This window comes from Panthera onca, chromosome B1 (genome assembly GCF_046562875.1).
Source record: "Panthera onca isolate mPanOnc1 chromosome B1, mPanOnc1 haplotype 2, whole genome shotgun sequence".
Lineage (NCBI taxonomy): Eukaryota > Metazoa > Chordata > Mammalia > Carnivora > Felidae > Panthera > Panthera onca.
This window is the reverse complement of record NC_138342.1, coordinates 136,223,441-136,240,412: the sequence shown is the minus strand read 5'-3', so window position 1 is coordinate 136,240,412 and position 16,972 is coordinate 136,223,441. Positions and strand designations below refer to the sequence as shown.

The following is a 16,972-nucleotide window of genomic DNA, read 5'->3' as shown; positions in this document are numbered from 1 at the left end:
CGGGGTGCCTGGGTGGCTGGCTCAGTCGGTTGAGCATCCAACTCGACTTCAGCTCAGGTCATGATCACATAGTTTGTGAGCTCGAGCCCCATATCGGGTCCTGTGCTCACAGCCTGCTTAGGATTCTCTCTCTTCCTCTCTCTCTGCCCTTTCCTCACTCTCTCTCTCTCTCTTTCTCTCTCAAAATAAATAAACAAACTTGAAAAAAAAAGCTTCTAAAAATTATTTTTGTCTCCCCAATAAGCTAAAGATATTTATCAGTATATTTAAATGTTGTAATGTTCCTTAGACCTACTGCACCTACCATCCTAAGTTTTATCTTCAGATGTTTTGAACTGAAAATATTTTCCCTGCTTGATAAAACAAAATAGAAAGAAGTAATCAGTGAAACTCAGGTTTTCCCAACCTTTTTCCGTCTACCATGCTCGCACATTTTTCTACCACACTTGTTAGATATTCTTTCAGAATTTCTTTATGTGTATGCACAGAAGAATAGACATATATTCTCATTCTCTCCGTGGTCTGTTTTTCTTCTTATGGAGAGATAGCGTACTCTATAGTGTTCTTTCCTTTGTGGTAACTCTTAGAGATCTCTTCATGAGAAGCCGGCTTTCTTACAGATGTGCCGTATTTGCCTTGGCCAACCCCTAGTGACAGTCATTTCTGTTGTTTTTAATCATTTGCAATTATTTAAAAATATGTTAATAAAAAGTGCTTTAGGTAACCTTGTGCATACAGTATTGACTGGACCTAGTAACCAGAAATACAACTGCTGGGTCAAAGGGTACGATAAATGTCAAATTGTCTTCCACAGGTGCTCAGCAACTTATTTGCCTACTTACTTCCGCACAGCCTTACTACTACAGTTTGTTATATTTGTTTAACAAACAAATGTTTCACAATTTTAGGATAAGGGCTTATTCTAGGTGCTTAGGATACTTCAGAGAACCTCAACAACAAGGAAAAGGCCCTTTCACTCATGGGGTTTATATTCTGGTGGGACAACACAGATAATAAACAATAAAAATAATAAATTGGTAAATTATAAATCAGTGCTCTGGGGAGAGAAATTAGTACAGGGTAAGGAAAATGGGGGGTGATACCACTGGAAATGGGTGGGCAAGGTAAGTGTCAATGAGAAGAGCACATCTGAGTAAAGGAAGGGGCTGACAGCCAGCTGACTTCCTAAGGGACCAGCCTTCCCTTCCCAGCAAAGGGCAGGGAGGATCCAGAATGTTAGTGCAGAGGCTGACATGGCCTAGCAAGGACTACACGATGGTGCAGCTGAGGCAGAGTGGGGGAGGGGTAAACCATAGGGGAGCACGAGGAATTCTACCATTGAGGCTTTTTATCAATCTTTTAGGCTTTTGCCAATCTGCTTGATGACAAGGGCACCTTAGTACAATTTTTTTCATTTCTTTTTCTTATTATTATTACAAGAGCATCTTTTTTTCTTATTTTTTTTTATTTCTTTATAAAAATTGACCTTTTGGGACACCTGGGTGGCTCAGTTGGTTGAGTGTCCGATTCTTGATTTCAGTTCATGTCATGATCCCAGGGTTGTGGGATAGAGTCCCCACATGGAACATGCTTAAGATTTTCTCTTTCTCTTTCTCTCTCTCTCTCTCTCTCTCTCCCTCCCTCCCTTCCTCCCTCCATCCTCTGCTCACGTGCATGTGCTTGCTCTCTCTCAAAAGAAAAAAAGTCATTTTTTTTAATCTTTTACTTTTTTATTTAGAGAGAAGTGCACGTGCACAGGAGCAGGGGGAAAGGGACAGAAGGAGAGGGAGAGAGAATCCCAAGCAGGCTCCATGTTCAATGCAGAGCCTGATGTGGGGCTCCATCCCAGGACCCTAGGATCATGACCTCAGCCAAAATCAAGAGTTGGATGCCCAACCGAGCCACCCAGGCACTCCAAAATTAACCTTTTTGAAATACGTGCTGTGAATACCTTTTTCCTCTGTTGCTTTATCCTTTGTGCTTTTTGCTATGTGTAAGTTATTTTATTTTACACAGCCAAGTTTGCCAAATTTATTAGTTAGGATACAAGCTCAGCTACTAATAAAACAAAACAAAAAACTAAACACTATAGTAATGGCTTAACCAGGAGGGAGTTCATTTCTCTCTCACACATATTATAACAGCCTTAGCACCAAGGACCCAAGGCTGATATAGTAGTTCCATGGTATGAAGAACTTAGGCTCTTTCTATTGAGGGGCTTAGTCACCCCAATGCATAGCATCCATGTCATATTCTAAGGTGGCAACTCCAAACCTCACCACCGTATTCACACTCTAGCCAGGGGAAGGGGTGGAAAGGAAGTACACGGAGCATACCCCATTGTTGTAAAGAGTACAACAGGGAGATGCATGCTGCACTTGTCTTGTATCACAATGAATCACATGTGTGTGCAAGGGCGTCCTCAGCAATCTCCCCCAAGTCTGTCCTTTGGGGGGCATGTAAATAAATTCCAAAAGTTTTTAATGGACAAAAAATTCTATTTACAATTCTGAATATTTAAAAGACCAATGACTATCAAGTAATCATTTTCATTTTGTTATTTGCTTACAAACAAAGCAGCAGTTGACCACCATTTCCCCCAAGTCCAGTCTTAACCAATTTCACAACTACTTAGTCCTTGATGGCAATGCCTTGTGAAAATGTACAGAGACATATTATTGAATAGAGTTCAGTTCCAATGAAACCATAAAAGTTAAATGATTTCTCAAATGAGAATACAAAGCACAATACTTCAGAAATAATTCATACCCTTTTCCGTCCAGATTTTAATCACTGGTTTTTGCAATCTACAATCATTTACCTAGTTTGGGGGAAAAAACTTACTCATCTTTCTTAACATAAAGTGACAACATTATTACTAAATTCTAATTTAGGTGAAGTAAAAAGTGCTCCTACAATATTCCCTTTATCACCAAAGAGAACTGAAATCTAGAAAAATAGGAAATTAAGGTAGGTCACTGCTTACCAGCTATGTGGCCTTGGCAGCTTACTAAAGTGACTGCAAGGATTAAATGAACAATGCTCATGAAATGCAAATAATAATTATTCTAGAGCTGGGGCACCTGGGTGGCTCAGTTGGTTGGGCATCCGACTTTGGCTCAGTCATGATCTCACGGTTCACGGGTTCGAGCCCCACATCAAGCTCTGTGCTGACAGCTCAGAGCCTGGAGCCTGCTTCAGATTCTGTGTCTCTCCTACTCTCTCTCTCTCTCTCTCTCTCTCTCTCTCTCTCAAAAATAAATAAAAATTTGAAAAAATTTTTGACTGAAAAACATAATTATTCTAGAGCTTTTTATCATGTACCATGGTGTAGATTAACTTTGACATAGAGAATAAAACAAACATTCATTGGCTTTCTAGTTATTCTGTATCTGTCCATTTTGAAGACAAATTACTATGGATGAAATAAGTGCAAGGTTTGTAAACTCAGCTTTCCTTGGAGCTAGCTAACAGAAGATGGACTATAACAATAATAATTATATGGAACTAATACTGGGATTTCACTTTGCCTAATGGTTGTCAAGCTTTGGTATGCTTATGAATCACTTGGGATAAGAATGCATGCTCCCAGGCTCTACCTATTCCACCCAATCCCACAATCTGTGATCACTAGGTGGGAGATCCATCACAGTGCCTTTTAAACAAAGATCCCGGGTGATTCTTATGCATGAGGCTTGTCAACTTTGAAAAATCTTTAGAAAAACTACAAGAAAAAAAAAAGTACAACTCTATCAATACCTATGCAAGTAAGTTGCAGGTGTTGTATTCAGCAGTGTTGTTTTTATTTTTTCCCCAAATAACTGTTTTATGTTTTAAAAATATGAGCTGGGGGGCGCCTGGGTGGCGCAGTCGGTTAAGCGTCCGACTTCAGCCAGGTCACGATCTCGCGGTCCGTGAGTTCGAGCCCCGCGTCGGGCTCTGGGCTGATGGCTCAGAGCCTGGAGCCTGTTTCCGATTCTGTGTCTCCCTCTCTCTCTGCCCCTCCCCCATTCATGCTCTGTCTCTCTCTGTCCCAAAAATAAATAAAAAACGTTGAAAAAAAAATTTAAAAAAAAAAAAAAAATATATGAGCTGGGGGGGGGGGGGGGGCACCTGGTGGCTCAGTCAGTTAAGCATCCCACTCTTGATTTTGGTCCAGGTCATGATCCCAGGGTCATGGGATGGAGCTCTGCATTAGGCTCCACACTGAGCATGGAGTCTGCTCAGGATTCTCTCTCTCTCCTCCTCTGTCCCTCTCCCTTGCTCACAATGCTCTCGTGTGCTCTTCCTCTAAAATTAATTAATTAATTAATTTTGGAGTGCCTGGGTGGCTCAGTTGGTTAAGCATCTGACTCTTGATTTCAGCTCAGGTCATGAACTCATGGTCATAAGACTGAGCCCCACATCAGGTTCCATGCTGGGCATGGAGTCTGCTTAAGATTCTCTTTCTCCCACACCCTCTGCCTCTCCCCTGCATGCACATGCTCGCTCTCATGCTCGCTCTCTCTCTCTCTCTCTCTCTCTCTGTACACACACACACATGCATGCATGCATGCATATGCCAAGGGTGGAATTATGAGCTAATGCAAAAAGCTGAATCTTGGAATAAACCTGATGGCATTTCTAAATAACCTAAGACTTAACATCACCAGTGATGGATTGAAAAGAGTGGCCTAAAGATTAAAAAGGAACATACAGCAAAGTAGTACTTCACAAGTCTCTCTGATCAGCCAAAATGGACACTTAGAAAAGACCTATAATTTTTTAGACTAAACTAAGAACTATACTGGACAACCGATTTGATGCCAATACAGCCCATTCTGCAATTGACAAAATGAAAGCCACAAAGCCTAGGTGTGTGACAAGGTACTCTAAAAGCCTCCTGTTTTTTATTTCATCAACGAGGAAAAAAATGAACAAACCCAAACAAAACAAAAATTTAAACGGACCATGATTGATTCACTCCCAGTATAATTAAAAGGACTCTGAAGTAATCAAAAATGAACGATGTCCTTTAAGACAAGACTAAACCAAAATGGCAAGTGTAGACTTGGAATAACAGGGAAGAGGCAAGTGTGTAATCTGCTGTCCTTCTCTCCCCACCTTATTTCCTTCTGCTCCTCAACACAAACCCATTACTTCCGGGAGGCTCCTTTCCTGCCTGTCCCTTCCCACCTCTTCCAGTCTGTCCAAGATACTTGCCCTTCTCCATCTTCTCAATCACACTGTACCTTAAAGCAATGGCTCAAACCCTATTTCTGTAATAACATCTTCTCAGTCACTGTTTTCCAAATTCCAAAATATTTATCCCATCTAATTTCATCCTATTTTATATTTTTCTCTTTGAATTCTTAGTCCTGAGGTATTTAGGTGTCTTCCTCCAACTACACTGAATCTTTTAGACGGAACTATGTGCTGTACCAGGTAGAAACTGGGCACCATTTTAGTTATCATTTGCTCAGGTAAAGCAGATCATGTTTCTGCTTATAGCCCATGGTTCCCTAACAGGAGAAAGTCCAAACCCCTTGACAAAGCACGTGAAGGAAGCAGTATGTGGCTATGCAAAGGACAAAGGTTTGGGAACATATATTCTTTCCTACCAGCCATGTGATCCTGGTGAACTTAAATTCTAAGATTCTAGTTCCTCAACTGTAAAATGGGGCTACCAATACCTTTTTCACAACGTTACTTGGATTTAACAAAACAGTATATATGCAGGTTCTTGCATAATAGGTACATAAAAAATACTAGCTCTCTTCATCTCTTTTCCTCTCTTATGACCATTTCTAAAAAGGCCAATGCACAACTTTATCCTCTGCTCATAACCCCAAATATCCTATACTGCAAACTTCACCTGTTCAGCCATGCTGACTTTTTCCCCACCAAAGCCTCAGGGCCTTTGGACAAACCTGCTGTTCCAGCTTCTAAACAGTACCTTTTATCTAGTAAGCTTATTACTCATCCTTTGAATTCCAGGCTAACTACCACTTCCTCTGAGAAGTGTTTTAGTGGCTTCCAAATAAATTGAGTCACTCTCCTCCTAAGTTCCCAGAGCATTTTGTACATGCTCACATTAAACAGTTGCCAGTCATAATATTTATTTTAGGAGTCATCCCCCATTAGCTTTTAAACTCCTCTAACTCACCAGCACCCCAATATACATATATACTACACAATGCTTAATTGGCACTCAGCTATTTTCTTAATGAATTAATAATACACACCAACTCAGATATAGTATTTAAAGTGAAAGTCAAAGATGTGAATGTCAATTTACCAGTCGTCAGAAAAATGAAACTAGGCTAAAAGAACTTCCTCAGCAATATCCTGTCAGTCCACACGGTGGCGATGTCTCCACATGAAAGAGCTGCGTGTGGTGTTCACATTCCTTATTTACAAAGCAGGAAGCGAATACAAGTGATCAAGTTGAAGTTGACAAGGGAGTTGAAAGAATCATTGATCACCACCCAAAGAAAACTATTTAGCTCAGCAAAGATGGCTATTAGAGAGCAAAAAAGTAACATGAAAAGGCTACTTTATTCAGTTATTAATACAATATGAAAACTTAATCAAGTTTTGTGGAGCCCAATCAACCCAAAAGGGCTGCTTATGGCAGCTTATGGTAATATAGGAAATAAAGGCAAAGTGAGGAGAGAGAAAGATTTGTAACAAAAGAAGAGTGGCAAGAGTGGGGGAGGCAGGTGTGGGCAAAGGATACTTAGAGTAATATTGAACTCAAAATAAATATCTAAGGTGGCGAGGGGTGGTGGCCACAAACAGAAACTGAAAAAAATGGTAAGAACGGTACCTTTGCAAAATCCAAACAATTTTGAACCAGAAATTAGCGCTTTGCAAGATGACCCTGACAAAATATGGCATGAGGAGGGCACTGGAGCTCCAAGAAGGAATCCCTCCCACTTTAGCAGATCAAGTGCAACGTGGCATTGGCACAAGTCAGAAGTGACCCAGGGATGCGAAGAGGCACCTCTACAGTGTTTTCTCTGGGGCAACGCTAACAAGGGCATTAGAACACAGAGAAGCAAGAACACGGAAGTCATGGTGAATAAGAAAGGGTGAGGCCAGCACCAGTGAAGTGTGTGCAAACAGTGGTTAGGAAGACCAGTCGGGGAAGAGGTGGGTACAGAGCAATCATAGAGAAGTTATGGACCACCAAGACCCCACACATCAAATACCCATTTTGTGGCTATTTTAGAGAGGATGTTATGCCATATTCAAACAACAAAGCTGCTGGCATCTGAGAGAAATAGAGACAGGATTCTTATCATTTGTATGTGGGTTACCGGCTCCACATCTGGGGTAAAACACCAGAAAGGGAAATAAAATGAAGACGAACAAAAACTCCAATAACTAACCGGAGACAGCTAGCCAGGAATCCCACAGGGCCAGCCACAGTGACCAAAACTAGGAAAACGCCTGTTTCTTTTTCTGCATCCACTATCTGGGCACTAGCATCCAACAAGAGGATAAAACCAGAAAACAGAAAATCTTCCTATTCTCCTTCTCCACAGCCTATCATCAGGTTCTTTCAGTGCCTCCCAACCCCCCAAGCCCCAGGCCTCTTAATCAAAGCCCTCTGCTTAAGTGCAGGTCCTTATTTCTGCTCACCTATACTTCTCATTATACTCTTCTGATGGGCTCAGATTTGACTCTCAAATATGCAATTGTGCCAAAAACCAACAAGAAAATAACTTTACTTATTTACAGCAAATTATCCTCTATCCTTTTACAGGATCCAGCAGTTCGCTCACATCAGAGGTTTTGAACATGCACTTTGTGAGCCTCTTGGGACTACACACTGTTCAACCTTCTTCTAACCATAATAGCTACTGCTATTGAGCTAAATAGGATTTCCTATGAACAAAGTGTTCCATGGCTTAAAAAAGAAGTTCTAACAATGGCGGCCTTCCAATATGCAGATGGCTTTTCTGATAAACAATAATTTTAATCTTTTTCACAAATGCATTACCTCACTTTTGTTACTGGGTTTATCAAAAAGTTTAATCATTAGTTGTTTTTTTTTTTTCATTTTTTCTCCTGATGGGGCGGTAAGCTAGCTATAAGTTCAAAGACCAAATATGTATTGTTTGTGTTATTTATTTTTGTATGGCCAATGGCACAAAGTACACTCACAAGATTAATTAAGGCAACACAGCATTGTAAGTGACCCTAAGAATATCAGGTCAAAAGAAAGGTAAGCCCACACCATTTTTACTCAGGCATAAAATATAAAACCTATTTTAGAAAGAGCTCTACCAAGAGTTAAAGGTTTTAGCATTTATATTTTTAACCCATAGAGAAGAAATATTTTATAATAAAATTATATACTTAATAATATTTAGTTATATATAAATTACCATACCTATGAAAAAAACACATTTAAAAAGTAGAGGGGAACTTTTTGTTTTATTTCCTAAAAGTTTTAAATTATAAGGACATTACTTCACTTTTATAAATAAAAACTCTAGGGGAAAAAAAGCACCATTCTCACATGAAGTTCTTCAGAAAATCTTTATTCCCCATTCATTAGCAACTCAATTACAGGGGCTTGGAACCATGAAAAAGGAAAGCATCATCAGTAAGAACTCTGAAAACTGATGAAAATACTAAGGCTATTTCAGCTTCATTTGGGGGGAAAATTAGTATTTTGAAAATATTGGGAATATAGTAGACCTGTATTTTCTAAAAATCATGTTTCACTTAACCAGCAGAATGAACAACATAAAACTACTGAAGAACTAGTAAAGCTGAAAATTCTGTAGCCTCATTAATGGAGTCATTCTTAAACTTATAAAACTCATTTAAAAAATGAAATGAAGGAGTGATGTCTTGGGAGCCATTAAGTTATTCAAAACACTTCTTTTTTTGACTGAAAGAAAAAATGTCAGTGCAGATTACATATTTATTACAATACATCAATCAGTCATTCAGCTATACTGAGGGTAGAGGGATATATTCAAGGGCTCAAGAAACAATTTATCAAAGTCAGAAGAGCAGCCAAATCTGAAAAAAATTGACTCTGGAAAACTACCACTAACTCGTACTTAACAGAATGCATATGAAATAATAAAGCCTTATTTATTGACTATATATTTCTTTAAATCGCTAAATTTGAGAGTTCAGAGGGTTTTATTCACTAAGTAGTTTTGCAAAAAAGTTGATACAAAGAATCTAACACCTAGTGCTGTCAGCTCTTTTATTACAAAACTAGACCACAATGAAGGTCTTTATTGGCTCATCTTCCTTTGAAAACGGAGTATCTTCCTTTAAAATGAATTCAAAAAATAAGAGCGAACAGACTAGTGAAAACTTCTGTTCTAGGCATAGCAAATGTAAACCTGAAACACACACACAGGGCCTGCCCTGACAGAGTTTACAAATTAAATAATTTCTAAAATGCTCTTATTTACTCTTCCATTCACCACAAATATAAAACATTGTAGTTTAAAGACCGATAGTAAATATGAAAATATTATTGCTATGAAGCCTTACAGTATTACCATGTGTATATAAAACAATCTTCTCAAGTACATCTACGCGTGGGTAGATGTGTACGTGCAAGCGTGTATTTGAATTTTCATATTTACCTACAGCACATGTATACCTCATAACATGCCAAGCTTGGTGGCTAAACATCCTTGTTCTACAGTCCTATGCAAAGACTAATTCTTTAAAAATATAATTTCTTCATGTAAATGAAAATCTTAGGTTTCAAAATTTTCTCCATACACACATACAAGTAAGAGAAATTATGGACACGTGGACAAAGAGGATACTTAAAAATTATGATTATATCTTGCTGAGAAAGAAAGACGATTTTAAGTATTTTGTTTCTTTTTTTTTTTTTTTTTAAGGAGCTAAAGCAATGTAGGTAGCAGATGAGTAATGTAAATAAAAATAATAATATAATAAAATAAAAGCCTGGCCACATCTGGAAGGAAAAAGCAGTACAAGAATTGGATATGGGCCAAAGAGTCAAAGGAGAACTTTTTTTTAAACAATGTATTTTTGCTTACCAGTTTTTTTTTTAATGTTTATTTGTTTATTTTGAGAGAGAGAGAGAGAGAGAGAGAGAGAGAGCATGGGGGGGGGGGGGGGGTGGGCAAGAGAGGGACAGAGAGAATCCCAAGCAGGCTCTACACTGTCAGCACAGAGCCCAATGCGGAGCTGAATCCCACAGACCATGGCATCGTGACCTGAGCTGAAATCAAGAGTTGGATACTTAACCAACTGAGCACCCCCGCCCCCGCACCTCCAAAGGAGAACTTTCTTAAAGATGGAAGACACACTTAGAGTCTGCAGGAAAGGGGGCAGGAGGAGAGGCCGCAAGCACAGGAGGGAACAGGAATAACCACACTGTTCAGGAAACCAGACACCTCTCCCTGCAGCCCTGGAGGGATGGGTGAGTCAAGAGCCACATGTGGCCACAGATAAACGGGGTATTTGAGAACAGAAAGTAAAGCCTGAAGCAAAGTCTCTAGAGGAGGAGTGGGAAGGCACGAAGGGGACAGCAGTGGGCTGGCGGCCTTGCAGAGAAGTGACAATTCAGGATAGCTGCTGTGAAAACAGGAAACCAAGTCAATAAATGAAAAGGCTGCTACAAGCAATGAGGGCTGCAGCTGAGGCTTGAAGTTTTAAATTGCACATTTACAGATTTCAATAAAAAATGCTTTAAAAAGACTGGATAAGCCTCAATGCAGCTTTTTGTTTTGTTTTCAATGGAGGAACAATTTCCTCTCCTGCAATAAAGAAAGGTAAACCCCCTAACAAAATGTTACACAAACTCTTTTGGAAACCAAAGCATTCAGACAGACATATATGTGGAAAGTTAGCACAGAAATACCGTTACACATATTTGTCACATGGGTGTGGGGGTGCATGTGTCCACTTCTAAAAAACTATAATGGTTGAGTTTCTGATCCAAAGGTTTTTAGCGCTTCAAATGTAACTATAAATTAAACTGAAATCGTGAGGATGGCTGGCCCCTAAAGAAAAACTGAAGCTGAAAGGACATATTGCTTATCTCATTTCTTAAATTCTTCAGGCAAAAATATCCCTAAAGTTCCTCAGGTTAGGAATTTACATCATCCAACTTGGTACTCCTAAGCAAGCAAAATAGCTAGCACATAGTAGATAACATGTGAAAGGAAGGCAGAAATTACTTGATAGTCTCATCCACTGTACTAAGTTCAACTACTTTTATCTATCTTTCTAGTACAAATATTGAATTCTAAGTGGTCAAATTCTAAATTTTTACAAATTCAAATTTATCAGAACCACAAATCTCCCCCTAACCTTGATACATCTTAAAGTGGCATTTTTGTCATCCTGTTGGTTTATGCTAAAACAGGAACACCATGGGAGTTAGACATCACTACCATAATTCCTTCAAACAAAAGTTTAAAGCAGCTAAAAAATTGGGAGACCAAAATGTAAATTATCAAAACACTGATGACAATGATAGCATTTTTATACACTTATTATGTATGCAATGCTCTACATATTTTACACATAGTACTGATATTATCCTAACACCAACACTAAAGGGTAGGTACTAATATTATTGTTTCCATTTCATAGATAAGAAAAATGAGGTACAGAGTTGGATCAAAAGACTATTACATTTACCTGGTGAACGCATTAAAGCCATAGACTTAGAAGTTACCAGTACACAAACATAATAAGGAAAAAAAAATACTCATCTCTTGATCATAAAACCATACTCTAGAAGTCTTTGATAGTCTGACTAGACTATTCTTGAAGCCCAAGGGAGACCAAGAACAGACAAGTAATGTCCCTCATGAGTTAATAATAACAGGTCCCAAAAAGAGGGACAGTATTATTAAATTATCACAGATTTATATACACCACAAATACAAGTGTTCTTTAATTTTCAAAGCTGCATTTACACAAATTGGTAAGAGCAGGAACATGTCTCTTCAAGGGTTACAGAAGAAAATGCTGCAATTACCCTTCATCACAAGATTGGCCAATTACTAGGAATCTGATTAAGTGATCTACAATAAGTCTCTGTGAATTTCTGGTCTTACGAAATCATGATCTCCTGAGTATCTATAGACTTTCGCTGCTCACTAACACTGTCACCTAATTCTAACTAGTCAAAAATAAGCAATTGCTACAATCAACTTTATATACAAACTCTAGCCTAATGCAATCAATTTAGGGTTATCTAACACATGGCTTTGCATTATCAACAAGCATAGCTCACATTTACTGTCTAAACTGCCTTAAAAAAAAAACCTCAGATATATTTAAAGACACTGTAAACTTCAGTTTAAATGAACTGTATGTAAGAATTATTAGGGACTCAGAATAATGTAGGTAGAACTGAAGGTGGGTTTCATCACCCCTGGGGAAGCCAGCAGCAGGGAGAGATGATGTGCTTGTACTAACTTGCACACAAGAAATATCCTTGTTTTATGGTGCCATTTCTTATGATGGCATGAAAAAGGCCAGAAAAAAGTTGGTGATTGGCATAACAGCTAACATGGCAAAATCACAATGTCCAGGCTCAAATCCATATCACACTTTCAGCAATGAGACCTTAGCAAGTTCCTTAGCCTCTGAAAGCCTCAATCCCTTCATGTGTAAAACTGGGTTGATGATAACAGCTACCCCACAAGTCAGCTATAAGGAATAAGTATAATAATGCATATGAAGCACTTATTAGAGCATGTGGGACACAGGAAGTACTTGTTTAAATGTTTGCTATTACCTCATCATCATTATTACCAAAACCATGTTTTAACGGAGGACAAATTAATAGAAAGTTTGTCACTTACTGCCACTAGAACTTCTTCAACGAATGTTAATACTATTCATCAGAGGTTTCCAACCCTGATATCTGTACACCCATTCCACTGATAGCTTCTAATTGCTCCTAAAAGAAACAAATATTCTAAGATATTTATATCTTGAATTCTTCAAGAATAAATATGGTAAGGGCTTTGCCTCTTGTTAAGTTTTCTCATTAGCAAATATATCCTGGTTACTATTCTTCTACATTTGATGTACATTCTTTTAAGCTCTAGAGTGGATATTTACAATTGCCTGTTAAACAGCCCCGAGATGTCAGAGTTTTGGAAGTTATAACTTTACATCCTAGGTCAGCTCCACCTGCATCTTCTTTCTAAACTCCATCTCTGACTGCCCCATTCTTTCAGTTGGCCTCAGTTCAAGCATCACCCCCTCATATTACTTCAACTGTCTTCTCACTAATCTCCCTGCCCAGCCACTCAATCAAATCCACCTTTGTATTTTCAAGTATCATCTTTGAGAGGAAGAATGGGGAGGCATTTGGTCACATCATTTTGCTGCTTGAAAACTGGCAACCTAGCTACAGATTAAAAGAGACTAAAGAGAGAGTTGGAGGGAAGATGGTGGCGTAGGAGGACGCTGGGCTCACCTCGCGTCCTGCTGATCACTTAGATTCCAGCTACACCTGCCTAAATAACCCAGAAAACCGCCAGAGGATTAGCAGAACGGAGTCTCCGGAGCCAAGCACAGACGAGAGGCCCACGGAAGAGGGTAGGAAGGGTGGCGAGGCGGTGCGCGCTCCACGGACTGGCGGGAGGGACCCGGGGCGGAGGGGCGGCTCGCCGGCCAAGCAGAGCCCCCGAGTCTGGCTGGCAAAAGCGGAGGGGCCGGCCGGACTGTGTTCCGACAGCAAGCGCGACTTAGCGTCTGGGAGGTCAGAAGTTAACAGCTCTGCTCGGAAAGCGGGAAGGCTGGAGGACAAAGGGAGGGAGAGCTGCTGAGCCCCCAGACGGCAGAGCTCAGCTTGGCGGGGAACAAAGGCGCTCACCAGCGCCATCTCCCCCGCCCATCCCCCAGCCAAAATCCCAAAGGGAACCAGTTCCTGCCAGGGAACTTGCTCGCTCCGCGCAAACACCCAACTCTGTGCTTCTGCGGAGCCAAACCTCCGGCAGCGGATCTGACTCCCTCCCGCTGCCACAGGGCCCCTCCTGAAGTGGATCACCTAAGGAGAAGCGAGCTAAGCCTGCCCCTCCTGCCCCCGTGCACCTTGCCTACCCACCCCAGCTAATACGCCAGATCCCCAGCACCACAAGCCTGGCAGTGTGCAAGTAGCCCAGATGGGCCACGCCACCCCACAGTGAATCCCGCCCCTAGGAGAGGGGAAGAGAAAGCACACACCAGTCTGACTGTGGCCCCATCGGTGGACTGGGGGCAGATATCAGGTCGGACTGCGGCCCCGCCCACCAACTCCAGTTATACACCATAGCACAGGGGAAGTGCCCTGCAGGTCCTCACCACTCCAGGGACTATCCAAAATGACCAAACAGAAGAATTCCCCTCAGAAGAATCTCCAGGAAATAACAACAGCTAATGAACTGATCAAAAAGGATTTAAATAATATAACAGAAAGTGAATTTAGAATAATAGTCATAAAATTAATCGCTGGGCTTGAAAACAGTATACAGGACAGCAGAGAATCTCTTGCCACAGAGATCAAGGGACTAAGGAACAGTCACGAGGAGCTGAAAAGCGCTTTAAACGAAATGCAAAACAAAATGGAAATGACGACAGCTCGGCTTGAAGAGGCAGAGGAGAGAATAGGTGAACTAGAAGATAAAGTTATGGAAAAAGAGGAAGCTGAGAGAAAGAGAGATAAAAAAATCCAGGAGTATGAGGGAAAAATTAGAGAACTAAGTGATACACTAAAAAGAAATAATATACGCATAATTGGTATCCCAGAGGAGGAAGAGAGAGGGAAAGGTGTTGAAGGGGTACTTGAAGAAATTATAGCTGAGAACTTCCCTGAACTGGGGAAGGAAAAAGGCATTGAAATCCAAGAGGCACAGAGAACTCCCTTCAGACGTAACTTGAATCGATCTTCTGCACGACATATCATAGTGAAACTGGCAAAATACAAGGATAAAGAGAAAATTCTGAGAGCAGCAAGGGATAAACGTGCCCTCACATATAAAGGGAGACCTATACGACTCGTGACTGATCTCTCCTTTGAAACTTGGCAGGCCAGAAAGGATTGGCACGATATCTTCAGTGTGCTAAACAGAAAAAATATGCAGCCGAGAATCCTTTATCCAGCAAGTCTGTCATTTAGAATAGAAGGAGAGATAAAGGTCTTCCCAAACAAAAACTGAAGGAATTTGTCACCACTAAACCAGCCCTACAAGAGATCCTAAGGGGGATCCTGTGAGACAAAGTACCAGAGACATCACTACAAGCATAAAACATACAGACATCACAATGACTCTAAACCCGTATCTTTCTATAATAACACTGAATGTAAATGGATTAAATGCGCCAACCAAAAGACACAGGGTATCAGAATGGATTAAAAAACAAGACCCATCTATTTGCTGTCTACAAGAGACTCATTTTAGATTTGAGGACACCTTTAGATTGAGAGTGAGGGGATGGAGAACTATTTATCATGCTACTGGAAGCCAAAAGAAAGCTGGAGTAGCCATACTTATATCAGACAAACTAGACTTTAAATTAAAGGCTGTAACAAGAGATGAAGAAGGGCATTATATAATAATTACAGGGTCTATCCATCAGGAAGAGCTAACAATTATAAATGTCTATGCGCCGAATACCGGAGCCCCCAGATATATAAAACAATTACTCATAAACATAAGCAACCTTATTGATAAGAATGTGGTCATTGCAGGGGACTTTAACACCCCACTTACAGAAATGGATAGATCATCTAGACACACAGTCAATAAAGAAACAAGGGCCGTGAATGATACATTGGATCAGATGGACTTGACAGATATATTTAGAACTCTGCATCCCAAAGCAACAGAATATACTTTCTTCTCGAGTGCACATGGAACATTCTCCAAGATAGATCATATACTGGGTCACAAAACAGCCCTTCATAAGTTTACAAGACTTGAAATTATACCATGCATACTTTCAGACCACAATGCTATGAAGCTTGAAATCAACCACAGGAAAAAGTCTGGAAAACCTCCAAAAGCATGGAGGTTAAAGAACACCCTACTAACGAATGAGTGGGTCAACCAGGCAATTAGAGAAGAAATTAAAAAATGTATGGAAACAAACGAAAATGAAAATACAACAATCCAAACGCTTTGGGATGCAGCGAAGGCAGTCCTGAGAGGAAAATACATTGCAATCCAGGCCTATCTCAAGAAACAAGAAAAATCCCAAATACAAAATCTAACAGCACACCTAAAGGAAATAGAAGCAGAACAGCAAAGGCAGCCTAAACCCAGCAGAAGAAGAGAAATCATAAAGATCAGAGCAGAAATAAACAATATAGAATCTAAAAAAACGGTAGAGCAGATCAACGAAACCAAGAGTTGGTTTTTTGAAAAAATAAACAAAATTGACAAACCTCTAGCCAGGCTTCTCAAAAAGAAAAGGGAGATGACCCAAATAGATAAAATCATGAATGAAAATGGAATTATTACAACCAATCCCTCAGAGATACAAACAATTATCAGGGAATACTATGAAAAATTATATGCCAACAAATTGGACAACCTGGAAGAAATGGACAAATTCCTAAACACCCACACGCTTCCAAAACTCAATCAGGAGGAAATAGAAAGCTTGAACAGACCCATAACCAGCGAAGAAATTGAATCGGTTATCAAAAATCTCCCAACAAGTAAGAGTCCAGGACCAGATGGCTTCCCAGGGGAGTTCTACCAGACGTTTAAAGCAGAGATAATACCTATCCTCCTCAAGCTATTCCAAGAAATAGAAAGGGAAGGAAAACTTCCAGACTCATTCTATGAAGCCAGTATTACTTTGATTCCTAAACCAGACAGAGACCCAGTAAAAAAAGAGAACTACAGGCCAATATCCTTGATGAATATGGATGCAAAAATTCTCAATAAGATACTAGCAAATCGAATTCAACGGCATATAAAAAGAATTATTCACCATGATCAAGTGGGATTCATTCCTG

General features: G+C 40.0%; 1 protein-coding gene across 10 annotated transcripts in view; it reads right to left on the bottom strand.

The window, feature by feature from the left end:
* The window catches only part of RAPGEF2 (Rap guanine nucleotide exchange factor 2), a 254,465-nt gene that overhangs the window by 147,562 nt on the left and 89,931 nt on the right, over positions 1-16,972 (bottom strand). The window lies entirely within an intron of this gene.